The sequence below is a fragment of the Macrotis lagotis genome, chromosome X (assembly GCF_037893015.1).
Source record: "Macrotis lagotis isolate mMagLag1 chromosome X, bilby.v1.9.chrom.fasta, whole genome shotgun sequence".
Lineage (NCBI taxonomy): Eukaryota > Metazoa > Chordata > Mammalia > Peramelemorphia > Peramelidae > Macrotis > Macrotis lagotis.
This window is the reverse complement of record NC_133666.1, coordinates 636,704,489-636,716,804: the sequence shown is the minus strand read 5'-3', so window position 1 is coordinate 636,716,804 and position 12,316 is coordinate 636,704,489. Positions and strand designations below refer to the sequence as shown.

Below are 12,316 nucleotides of genomic sequence, written 5' to 3'. Positions count from 1 at the left end.
GATTGGAGAGAAGAAAGATTTGAGTCAGGCAGACCCATCAGCAACTATTGTACAGTCCTGTAGTGAGGTGATGAGGGCCCACTCAGAAGGGTGAGAGGAGGAGGAAGAGGACAGAAGAGGCATGTTTGAAATATTTCACAGGTAAAATTTAATGGCTTTGGCAACAGTTTGGATAGTGGATGGTAAGAAATATGTGGGAAATCTTCAATGACACCCCAAATCATAAGCTTGGGTAACTAGGAGATAGTGCTCTCTAGAATAATAGGGAAATTTTTGACTGGAGCAGGGTGTAGGGGAAAAGATGAGTTCAGTTTTGAACATGTTGAATTTAAGATGGGAAATGGGAGATTGGAGAGGCAGCAGAGAGTTTTGGACCAGAAAGGTAAATTTGAGAAACACTAGCATAGAGATGGAAATTAAATCAATTGGGAACCATTGAGATCACCAAAGGAAGAAGTATAGAGGCAGAAGAGAAGCAGCATAGTTAGGTAGGAGAAGATCCATGGGAGAGTATGGTAAACCTGGAAATCTAGAGAGAATAGAAGAGAGTGATCAACAGTGCCAAAGGCTGCTGAGAAATCAAGCAGAATGAGGATAAAGAAAAGGCCAAAGACAGTAAATCAGCTTTTCCATTTAGGTCAAGAAAAAAATCTTAGTTCTACCAAGGAGATCTCTTTGGGGAAGACTGTTCTTAGAAGTATCTACAGTGGTGGGTACTGGAAATCAAGGTTATGACTCCCAGGAGAGCTCCCATTCTCTATTTAAAAGGTTACTCATTTCCTCTTTTGACCTGTTTCTCTCAAATTCTTCTCCCCTTCTCTTTCCTCCATCAAGCTTCCTGGTCAGGGGTCTCTCAAATAATTAGGAGTCACAACTGCCTCTGCTCACAGCATCCCCCATTACAAGACTTTCCTTCAGAAACAGCCCCAGACTTGGATTGAAGGGATTACAGTTAGCTCAAAGTTGTGAAATACTTCAAAATCCAAACAGAAGAGTTTCTATTTCATCCTAGAGGTAATGGAGATCCCCTGGAGTGTGACGTAGTCAGACTTGTAGTTTAGAAAAATCATTTTGGCAGATGTGGAGGATGAATTGGAGGAGGGAGAGATTTGAGACAATAAACCTTTTATGAGGCTGTTGGGATTCTCTAGGTGAGAGAGTGTGAGTTCACCTGAACTAAGGTTGTGGCATAAAAGACAAAAAAAAGTAAGAGATGTGTCTACCAATAGGTAGATGTGGCAAAATTTGACCACGGACAGAGAAGGCAGAAAGGGAGGATTTGAAAAAGATGAGTTCTTTTGTAGACATTACAAGAGGCCTCAATATGTATTTGCTGATTGATGAGAAAAATTGCTCCCAGCATTTGTTTTTGTGTAATTGGTTCAGGATAATCCTGGAAGGGCAAATCTTTAGTATTGCTGGGGGGAGGGGGGAATGTGATGTGTATGGATGTGTGCCCCACTTGTGTGCTGTGGAAGTACAAAAAGAGCCCCTGAATTCAAATCTTGACTGTTGCTTGTTAAGTGACTTTGGGTAAGTGCCTTAGTCTCTCTGGACTTGGGTTTCCTTATCTATATCTAAAATATAGGAGCTGGATGATCTGGAAGATCTTGCCTAGCCCCCTAAAATGTTTCTACTTTTGATCTGTGTAGGATATAAATTACATTATCCCGTTTGTTTTTTAATGAGGGGGGCAGTTGGATGGAATGAGGTGTTTAGTTTGCCAGATCTTAAGTCAAAATGATCCAAGTTCAAATTTGATCTCGCATACTTCCTAGCTGTGTGACCCTGGGCAAGTCACTTAACCCAGTTTGCCTCAGTTTTCTTATTTGTAAAAATGACTTGGAGAGAAGGAAATGGCAAACTGGTATCCTTGCCAAGAAAATCCCAAATGTTCGAATGAAGAATCGGACATCACTGTAAGCAGCCTTAGAGAGGCAGGTGACTGGCGACCTATTTAAGAAATGGCAGAAATGCTATTTTTGAACCAAGACCAGCACTAGCCCTAGGCCTCCGGGATACAATGTTCCCCATAACTTAGATCTGCACAGAGACTTTTGGGACGCCCAACCGGGCGGGTCATCCCTGGGATGATGACCCGCTCAAGAATGAGTGGTGGCCGGGCAGTGAGAGGGATGCTAGAGCTGGAGGCCAGGGCCCAGCAAGTCCTCCTTGCGCTGGAACCAAAGTAAAGAGTAATTTGGAAATAATGAACAAAACAACTAGCACCTAGATAAGGTGATGCTGCAGGGATGCTTCTGGAGTGGCCCCGGGTTTGAGCCCTCGCATGAGACCCAGACAGGGACTCCTGGGCAAGGCGGGGGGCGGCCCGGAGAACTCTGTAGGCCTCTTCCTCAGAGTGTTTTGAAATGCCTAAAAGAGACAACGGAGAAAGAAAAAAAGAGACTACGGAGGAAACCAGGCATACTGGAAGTTTTCTATGTAGAGCTTATTTTTTTCTGGAAAAAATGTTTGGCAGATGGGGGGAGGACGAGCTGGAGGAGGGAGCGATCTGAGACAACGAATAGTCCAGGCCGCCGGGAGCCACTGGAGCCCCCTCCCCGGTGCCAAGGGCAGGACCGGGGTGGGGGCCCAGGCCTTCAGGCCCAGAATCCGGGCCGCTTCCCCTCTGACAGCGCTACGTCCCTCAGAATCATGCGATGGGGCGCGGCCCTGCGCGGAGGCCGAGGCTCCCCTCGCAGACCCGGCCTGGGCTCCCCCCTCGTTGCCCTTAGCAACGCGTGGCCCGCCGCTTCCTGTATTGATTCGAATCGTCGGGGACGTCATTCCCTCCCGAGATGCCCTTCGCGCGCCGGCGCACCCCGCTCCGCCAGGAGGGCCCGGGCGGGGGGGCTGTTTAGGGAGCGATTGGGCGGGGAGGAGGAGGAGGCGTGGCCAGGCGCGCGGCCCGCGGGAGAGCGGCGCGGCCCCGGAGACCAGCGCGAGCGCTCGGGCCGGAGGAAGGGGCCCTCGGCGCGGCGCGGCCGGGCTCGGGAGCGCGCCTGCGCGGGAGCGCGGGGGGGCCGGACCGGGGCCGGGCTGGAGGGCGGGAGGGCGGGAGGGAAGGGGCCGGCGGCGGCGGCGGCGGCGGAGGGGAGGCCGCGGAGGAGTGGCCGCCGCCATATTGAGGGAGCGCTGAGGCCGGGAGCCTGACAGCGGCCGGGCCCGGCTGTGCAGCGCGGCCGGCGGCACCGCTGCCCTGCCCTCCCCGGGGAGGCCCGACGGACGAACGAGAGGGAGCGGCCGGCGGAGCCAGGTGAGACGGGCCGGGGACGCCCAAAGCCCCCGTGCTGTCAGCGGCGCCAGCCCGCACCCCACCCCCAGCCCTCGCCCGCGCCCCCCGTGTCCCCGGCTGACCCTCCCGGCCATCCCCCCGACCCCCGGGCCCTTTCCCCCGCCCCGTTGGACCCCCGTGCGGCCGCTGCCCCCCGTGTCTCGTAGCCTCGCGGGGGTTTGCCCTTTTCCTCGGGGCCCCCAGCCCGGCTGGAGGCCTGGATCCCCCGGGCCCCGTCGCCCCACATCCTCGGCTGTGCCCGTCCCGACTCGCTTCTGCTCCTGCAGCCCGATGCGCCCATCACCACCTCTCCATCCGAGGTGAGCTCACCTTACTCTCCCTGGGCCCGTCAGACCCCTGGGAGACGGTGGCTCTTATTTCCCAAACCCAGACCTGCTTCTTTCACAGCCTAAGCTGCTGCTCCAAAATGTAGTCCTGCCTTTGACATCTCCTAAATGAACCCGCAGCCCCTAACCCACTTTGGCTTCTCCAACCAGCGCCCCGCCACTTGTCCCTCATCTGACACGAGCCCCCATGAAACAAACCTGCCTCTTGCCCTCTTCAACCTACCTCTGCTGCTTCTAAATTTGATCTGTACCCCTAAACCCATCCTGCCCCTCAGAGCTCACCTTTGCTTGCTTTCTTCCCCATCCCTTTGACACTCTCCTAAACTCTTTCTTATCAGAGTCACTACTCTGTTCTTGATTTTTTTTGAGTCCCTTTTCTTGAGACTCATCTCCTTTTCCCACCAAATCTTTTTGATTTTGTTCTATTTAAACTTGGTGTTCTCATCTCACCTGAGACTTGAAGTATTAAGGGTTCCTTCTGTGCCAAAAGAATTTCAGGATATACAAAGGGCAAGCAAGGGTCCAAGAGCCATTACCACCACAGTCCCTTCTTTGGATTATTTATTAGGATAAAATGCCTTTTTACTGACTTGTTGGTTAGAGTAGTAACTGGTTCATTCTACTGAACACAGGTGCTAGCCTCCACAGCCCCTTCTCTGGACATTTATTAGGATAAAATGTCTCTGTTGACTTGATGACTAGAGCAGCAACTAGTTTATTTTACTAAACACAGGTGTTAGCCTCAGACCATCCCTTCTATCCCTTGGTGATCATTATCTCCTCACCATATCTATTCCTCGGGATTGGTTGAACCATTCATCCATTGTATGCAACTGACTTGACCAAATAATGGACTGTGCCCCAAAATATTTCCAGCTGTAGGAGGGACCTTGAAATGTGAAAATCTCCTTCGAGGATGGAGAAACCACCTGTGGAGAGACAGTTGTACATTGTTTGGAATTTAAGATTCAGCCATGGATGTTACGAGGGTGAGGAAAATATAGCGTGTGAAAATCATGGATTAATTATAGGCTACAAGATGCCCTGAATATTTTGCTATAAGTTTTCATTTCTTTACCCCAAGAACTTCAAAAGTCTTTGAGAAATTAGAAGATAGAGGCAAAGGGTCTGAGCAGGTAAACGGCACACCTGAATGATTGAAGGTGGGACTCTTAAAGTTTATATAATATAAAGTCCTGATAGAAGATTTTTTTTTGTACTTAAAGATTTTATTTATTTTGAGTTTTACAATTTCCCCCTAATCTTACTCCCCCCCCCCCAGAAGGCAATTTGCCAATCTTTGCATTGTTTCCATGTTGTACATTGATTCAAATTGAATGTGATGAGAGAGAAATCATATCCTTAAGGAAGAAACAAAGTATAAGACATAGCAAGACCAGACAATAAGATATCATTTTTATTTTCTAAATTAAAGGTAATTTGGTCTTTGTTCAAACTCTACAGTTGTTTCTCTGGATACAGATGGTATTCTCCATTGCAGACAGCCCCAAATTGTCCCTGATTGTGGCACTGTTGGAATGATTGAGTCCATCAGGGTTGATCATCACCCCCACGTTTGCTGTTAGGGTGTACAAAATTTTTCTGGTTCTGCTCATCTTACTCAGCCTGTTAGAAGATTTTAAGGAGAAAGTTTTAATCTTATTTTTCTGTCTTTTAAACAGCTTAATTGTTTTTCCATGGAGTTAGGTTTAGCTACATGATCTTCCTTAATTATATATTGAAAAGTCTTTAATGTTTGACATCTTGAGATAGTTATTTGTACTAAAATGGGGAAGGGAAGAGGAGATTGTTAGGAAGCAAAAAAATATGAAGTTGGAAGAAGCAGAAAAATGGAAGAGGTATTGATTTTTCTTTTAAAATTTATTTTTTCACATTTATACTTTCAACTAATCAGTCACTACATATACCAGAAAATTCTGTAATAATCTGGTTCTGAACATAGATGATAATTTGGTTGTAGAAACCTTTGAATTCATATTTACACATATAGATTATAATTAAAATTCTATAAGATTGGTTTATACAGTATTCTATCCATAGTACTTAAAGTTAAAAATTCTATAAATTCATAGATCATTAGACCTGGGAATGACCATATAGAGAGATGTCTTGTTCCCCCCTCACCACCCCAATTTAATGAAGAAACTGAGGCTCAGAGAGAGAGGAGTAGACGTAAATGTTCAAGGTCATAGAAGTAATAAATGGCAGGACTGGATTCAGCTTTGCACAAAGTATCCCTCCATTATCAAGTACCTTGACCTATTTAATTTGAGTTTTGTTATAAATTGTTCCTGAATCTGGTCAGAAAATGGTGCAAATGAAACTGAAAAAAAAACATCCCAAAATAAACCCACTTTATTTCTTTATGTATTCTCTCACCAACCTTTTTGAACTTTTTTCCTTGATCATTTCCTGCCTCTTTTCCACATTCACCTGGACTGCTATCCTTTGTTTTCACTTTGTTCTCATACCTGGAATACATCCCATTTACCTTTAGTTATCTCTTGTTGAAGCCCCACTCTTCTTCAAGGGCCTGCTCAGAGGTCACCTCCTCAATGAAATCTTCCTTGATCCTCTGCAATCAGATGTGTGATCTCTCTCCTAATGTGAACTTTAATAACAAACATTTTGTTCTTGCTTTTCCATTTGAGAATCAATTTGCTATAATCAAAAGAACTTAGAAATAGTGATAAAAATCCTAGGTTTAGTTCTAGCTCTGCCACTCAATCACTGTAAAACCTTGTGAAAATGAGTTGGTCTACAAGCTGTCTATATAGGATATCCCTTCTAGCCCTGATTTTTATGACTTTTATTTTCTATTCTGCTAATGCATATGCATATCCTTTTTCCCTTGATGATATGAGACTTGTCTTTTTTTCTTCCCAGTTTCTTTTCACAGTAAGATCATAGACCCAAAGTTGAAAAGGACCTCAAAGGTCATTTAGTTCAGTCTCCTTATTTATTGAATCCAAAGAACCTGTGACTTTAACCCAAGGCCACAAATGAAGTGCTGAAGATTCAGAGATGAAATTTGAGCCCAGGCCCTATGAATACAAATAGTCACTGCTCTTTTCCACTATACCGGACTACTTCCCAAGAAATGCTCAATATATACTTATTGTTTTTAAATACATTTGGCCACTAAGGAGATTAGTTCTCTAACATGAACAACACAGTACATTTTTATCTTGACCATTAAAAATTTATATGTAAAAATGAAGAAATATGAAATTCTCTGCAATTATGAAGAATTGACTTCTCCATTGCTATCATTTAAATTCATAATAGTTTTAGAGTAGGGAGAGTTTTAGAAGTTATATAATTCCTTCATTATTAAGGAGAGAGCCGAGACCCAGAGAAAGGAAAATGACCTGCCCAAAATAACACATTTAGTTAGTGGCACAACCTGTACTAGAAAGGGAACTTTACTATTTTTTTATGCTGTATCCTCCTTCAGTGCAGACTAGAAAAATTTTTATAGACATTGAAGAGTCCTTAAGCTGATCAGTTGTGTCTGATTCTTCATTACTTGATGGACCTTCTATTCTTCTTCTGTCTCCTGAAGTTAGTGCAAGCTCACGATTGTTGCTCCCATGACATACACAATCTCATCCTCTGCTGTCCTCCTTTTACCTTGTCTTTCTCAACATCAGGGTCTTTTCCAGGGAGTTGTCTTCTTTATAAAATGGGTACTATTATTAATCCCATTTTACATTTGAGGAAATTGAGGCAGGCAGGTGAAGTGACTTTCCCAGGGTGACACATCTAGTAATTATTTGAGGATAGATTTGAACTTGGGTTGTCTTGACTCCAGGCTCCAGTGTTCTCTCCACTGCATTAGCTAGCTGTCTGAAAGATGACTGTCTGAAAGCCTAGGTGATTGGGTGATTTGTGGTGGCAAGAAAAAAAAACTTACTAAAATTTAAAATTTATTTCTGAATTGAACCAGTTACTTTCTCCCAGCAGAAGGTACCTATCAGAATTTTTTTTTCAGACTTTTAAAAATCAGTTCTTAAATTTAAGTAGGCAGCTAGTTGGTAGAGTGGAGAGATTGCCTGGCCTGGAGTCAGGAAGACTTAGATTCAAATTCCACCTCATGGGGGCGCCTAGGTGGAGCAGTGGATAAAGCACCGGCCCTGGAGTCAGGAGTACCTGGGTTCAAATCCAACCTCAGACACTTAATAATTACCTAGCTGTGTGGCCTTGGGCAAGCCACTTAACCCCATTTGCCTTGCAAAAACAAAAAAAATTCCACCTCAGACACCTACTACTGTGGAACCTGGTCCAGTCATATAACTTTGTTAACCTCAGTTTCCTCATCTGTAAAAGGAGGATTGTACCTACCTCCCAGGGTTGTTTTAAGGATCAAATAAGATGATTATAAGGTGTTTAACATAGTTTCTGGCACATGTTTTGCTATTATGTTAGAATCTGAATAGGCCAATAAACATCTGAACCAGATGTTAGGAAATTTAGTAATTTTCTCGATGCAGGTAGAATGAATTGTAACTTGATCTAAAATTGATCATTTTAGAGAAATACATCATAATCATTTCTAGAAATGCCACGTTTCTTTTTCTTGTTTTATTATATAAATATTTGTTTTCCAATTATATACAATAGTAGTTTCTACCTATCATTTTTTTTGTAAGGTTTTGAATTTTACAATTTTTCCTACACCCTCCCTTCCCTCCCCCTTCACAGAAGGCAATCTCATTGATCAAAATTGAATGTATTGAGAGAAGAAACATATCCTTGAGGAAGAAATAAAATATTAGAGATAGCAAAATTATGTAGTACATAAGACAACTTTTTAAAAAAATTGGTCTTTGTTTTTTGTTTAAACTCCACAGTTCTTTCTCTGGGATAACAGATGGTATTCTCCATAGCAGATCCCTTAAAATTGTCCCTGATTATTGTACTAATGGAATGAGCAAGTCTATTAAGGTTGATCATCACCCCCATGTGACTGTTAAGAGTGCACAATGTTCTTCTGGTTTTGCTCATCTCACCCAGCATCAATTCATGCAAGTCTTTCTAAGCTTCTCTGAAATCTCATCCCTTCTGGTTTCTAATAGAACAATAGTATCCATAGCATATATATATACCCACAATTTGTTCAACCATTCCCCAATTGATGGACATCCCTCGGCTTCCAGTTCTTTGCCACTACAAACAGAATTGCTGTGAATGTTTTTGTACAAGTGATGTTTTTTTTCATGATCTCTTCAGGATTCAGATCCAGTAGTGGTATTGTTGAATCAAAGGGTGTGCCCATTTTTATTGCCCCTAGGGCATAATTCCAAATTGCTCTCCAGGAAGTTTGGATCAGTTCACAGCTCCACCAGTAATGCATTACTGTCTCAGATTTCCCAAATCCCTTCCAACATTGATCATTGTCCTTTCTGGTCATATTGAATGCCATATGTTTCTTAAAGACTTCAGGGAAGTGAATATTGCTAATTGATACTGTGATAAATTTGATAATCCTTTTGCAGAGCTGGTGCTCAGGGGAAGTCATCCTTAAAAGGAACATTTTGCCATGGCTATATATTTTCTCAAATGAAAATAATTAGCAATACCTATAAGTTGTGGGTGGCTTATGGTGTAGTCTCTGAGCATAATGACTTTGTCACTTTCTGAAAAGAAATGGTCAAGGGTTATAATAATAACTCCAGAGGACTAATTACCAAATTGATACTTGGTTGTACAAAATGATACCAATAAAATCATTGTTTAATAAGAAGTGCACTGGAATAAAGGTTCAAAAAATAATTTGTCATTATACCCACAATAGAAAAACCTGTAAACTAGATTATAAAATCCTTGAGGTCAGAGACTGTCATTTAGCTTTCTTTCCAGCACTGAGTACAGTTCCTTCCACATAGATACTTAATAAAGTAGAATTGAATTCAGTCCAACTTGAAAAATGGGGACAATTTTTTTTTTAATTTAGTCACTTATCAAAGGCTGCTGCTTTAGGGGCTAGGATTGGAGGTAGTGGTGAAAAGGTAGATAATAAAGAATACTTTTTTATATGACTTTGAATAAATACATATTTTAAATCAGAAAATTCTGCTCTGTAGACAAACAGGGAATACAGTTTTTAAAAAATGGATATCTTTTATTTTTACAACATCTTCATTTCCTAATACATCTATAGCTTTCTCCCTATTACACTGTCATCCTTTATAACAAGAATTTAAAAAAGAAGAGAGAGAGAGAAACAGTTCAGCCAAACCAGATTGATTTTAAAGCACAATTCCACACCCATGGTACCTCACTTCTCTAGAGAAAAGAGTTGGGCCATACATTCTCACCTCTTTGGGGGGCCCAAATGTGGACAATCTGTCAGTTAACCAGCATTTATGCAGTGCTTACTAAGTGCAGAGCATTCGATTTTAATTTTTCCATTTAAAATATTAGTCGTATTGTTTTCTCAAAAATGATTAAACAACTATTTTTATTGGTATCACTTTGTTCACTAAGAACTTTGCAGCAGTTCACAGAATTTTTCTATTTTTCTATGTTAATCATAATAGTTATGCCTTTACACTATATTGGTATTTAATTAACTTCATGTACCACAATTTACCCATTTCCCTATCGATTGGTTTTCTTTTCTTTGAGGAAGTACCATTTTCTTTTCTCATCTGGAATATACAGTTGTATTTCAGTGGCAGATCCAGGTCTAAATTTGTAGCATAGATAAGAAAGGTTAAAAATAAAATAGTAGATAAAGGGTAGGCCTTGGATTCAGGAAGATCTAGTTCAGATATCCTGCCTCTGACATATACTAATTGTCTGGCATGAGAAATTCAATTCAGGCTAGGTGGCTCACAGTGGATAGAGCACTGCCTCTGGAGTCAGGAGTACCTGAGTTCAAATTCGACCTCAGACACTTAATAATTACCTAGCTGTGTGGCCTTGGGCAAGCCACTTAACCCCCATTTGCCTTGCAAAAACCTTTAAAAAAAAAAAAAAGAAAGAAATTCAATTCACCTCTGAGAACTCCAAGAAGTCCTCTTAGACTTTTGAGTTAGAGAAATTGCCTAACTTTTTTTGGTGCAAAGATTTTTCATTCTTAGGAGTACCTCACACCAATAAAATCACATACCTGTATCCTCTTCCCCCCTCCAAAAAAAAAAAAACCCACCAAATTTGAATAAAATTGATGCAGTTTGGTGTTAACACGGTGAACTAAAGTTCAAATAGTGAAAGAATTTCATAAAGACTCATGATTCAGTTATAAGGGGCAGATACATTTTAATACAGGTGCAAGGTGATTGCATTGCAGGCTTTTATCTCTAGTCTAGAGAATAGGCAATTAAACTAGCAAGGGGGGAAAAAAGGACTACTGTAGGGGATACAAGGAAGGGATAGGGGTTAGCACAGGCATCAAGGATTATGTCAGAATGTTCAGGGATAACAAAGGCTCCCTTCTGGGAAACAAAGTACTAATGATTCTTAATTGGAATGTGCTTTATTGGACTCTTTAGTAGCTTCTACCTCCCTGTCCTTGTAGGATTTTTCTCAGGGGCTATTATTATCTAGTTGGTAGAACACCCAGAAAGTTGTTATCAGTTCAAGGTCTGGTACAGAGAGGCAATTAGGGATGATATGACAATGTTTCTATAACATAACTATTTCCCAGGAATGGTATAACATAGTTTGTATTTCACAAGGCATAGCTGAGCGGATAAGGTTTAACAGTTTGTTGTAAAAGGGCACAGAATTTAGCTATTTGTTCTCTGCCTAGTATTTCCATGGCATCATTTCCCCAAAATTATAGGATGTCAGAGAGCTAAAAGGGACTTTTAGAGACCTCTAGTCTAAAACCTAATTTACAGATGGCGAAACTGAGGTCTATAAGTGGTAACAAGACTTTTTCAGGTCTTCCAGTCTGTTTATTCCTGAATGTGTGAGTAATCAAACTTTCAGGTCACAATTTTTTTCTACTATCCTTTTTATTTTTAACTGGGTAGTTGAAGAATGTCTTTTTCTTAACATCTTCCTAACCCTATTTAGAATCATAAACTGGAAGCTGAATTAGACCTCAGAAGTCAACTGGTTCAAATATCACCTGAAGCAAATATCTCCCTCTCCCAACTGTAAAATGAGGAGGCTGGATTAGATGTCTAATGAGACTCCTTCCAACTTCTAAGTCTCTTATCTTGGCAAGTCCTCCAGCCTCTGCTTGAATGCCTCTAATGATGGAATTTTCTGGAAGCCAATTCCATACTTAGAACTCTGATTGTTAAGTTCTAGTTTATATTGGCTCCATATCTACCTCTCTTCAGGATCTTAGCATTGGCTCCAGTAGTTCTTTCTGAAGCAGATCCCTAATTTGAATTTTGACTTCAAGTTGAAAACCAGTGTTTAAGGTAAAACAAATCAAAGCTATGGTATAGCTATCATTAATATTAGCCATATTTTGGCTTCAGGTTGAAAACCAGTGTTTAAGGTAAAACAAATCAAAACTGATATAGCTATCATTAATATTAACAATAATAATAACTTCTGACTTTTTCACAATCTGGGCATGTATATTAGACATGATTCTTTTTTTTTCCATTAAAGATTTTATTTATTTGAGTTTCAATTTTCCCCCCAAGCTTACTTCCCTCCCCTACCCCCCACAGAAAGCAATGTGTCAGTCTTTACATTGTTTCCA

General features: G+C 41.6%; 1 protein-coding gene across 5 annotated transcripts in view; it reads left to right on the top strand.

Annotated features, from left to right (window-relative positions):
• Positions 1-12,316, top strand: part of FZR1 (fizzy and cell division cycle 20 related 1) — a 92,589-nt gene that overhangs the window by 14,254 nt on the left and 66,019 nt on the right. Inside the window, exons 1-2 of one of the 5 annotated variants that reach the window (XM_074204157.1) lie at positions 4,495-4,610; positions 4,706-4,784. The exons of 1 other annotated variant lie outside the window; for it this stretch is intronic. The gene's annotated coding sequence lies outside the window, so the exon portion shown is untranslated. Of the gene's footprint in view, positions 1-3,069; positions 3,257-3,569; positions 3,595-4,494; positions 4,611-4,705; positions 4,785-12,316 lie in introns of those variants that run through there. 3 more of the 5 variants (XM_074204155.1, XM_074204159.1, XM_074204156.1) reach the window with 3 other exon arrangements.